Below are 1,100 nucleotides of genomic sequence, written 5' to 3'. Positions count from 1 at the left end.
GAATATAGTCCCATTTTACAGACTTCCTTACGAGAAATGAGAATGAAAGCTGAGCAGTCTTTTTTTAAAAAAATGTTTTTATTGATTTTTAGAGAGAGAGAGGAAGGGAGAGGGAGAGAGAGATAGAAACATCGACGATAAGAGAGCATCATTAATCAGTTGCCTCCTACACACCCCCTACTGGGCATTGAGCCTGCAACCTGGGCATGCGCCCTTGACCAGAATCAAACCCAGCACCCTTCAGTCTGCAGGCCAACACTTTATCTTCTGAGCCAAACTGGCTGGGGCATGAATACCTTCCTTTAAATGTATATTGGGATAGTTATTTTTTATCCAAGTCTGTACATTACTTTTTATTTGCTGCTGTTATAGTCTTAAACAATAGTATTATCTTTATTCTCTATATCCTCAATGTGCAAATGATTTAAGAAGCAGATATTAACTTCTGTCTTTGTCAGTATCCATCCAAGTATCTGTAACATCCTAGTTGTTAATTGTATGTTTATTAAAACTGTATGGTTTTAATCAATTTTGAAGATATGAATAAAATATCTGATAAAAAATCAAAGAAGCAATTAAACTATCTGGGAAACCTCATTAATATAGAGCTCACTTATTCTACAAATTAATTACTTGGGGCAGGAAAAAATAAAAGCAAGTGAAAATAGTGCTTGGAAATCACTTAAAAAAGAGTAATCTCATGTATATAGAGAGTATAATCAGCTCCTCACTAAAAAGTTCCTTGACTGAAGTTAATTCAAACTCTCTCTGAAAACCAAAAAGCCTGATTTAGTAAGATACATATTCCATTTCAAGTGACAACAAAGCTAATATATTTTCTTAAAAAACAAACAAACATTTTTAGCTAAGATATTGTCATAATGGCTGCCTGATTCATGAATTGCTTAATAAAGTCAATTAGATTGAGTATTTCTAGCATACTTAAATGATGGAAATAGGTCATTAGCACTACTCTCACTCTCTTCTCTGCTGTTATTAGTATTCTGAATGAAGCCAACCCATATGGTGTGGTGAATGGTCACAAGTTGGATAAATAGGCAGAGAGGACACTTTTTACAACTTCAGCTCTACTTAAAGAT

The sequence above is a fragment of the Myotis davidii genome, unplaced genomic scaffold (assembly GCF_000327345.1).
Source record: "Myotis davidii unplaced genomic scaffold, ASM32734v1 scaffold58, whole genome shotgun sequence".
Taxonomy (NCBI): Eukaryota; Metazoa; Chordata; class Mammalia; order Chiroptera; family Vespertilionidae; genus Myotis; species Myotis davidii.
Note: the sequence above shows the minus strand (reverse complement) of the source record.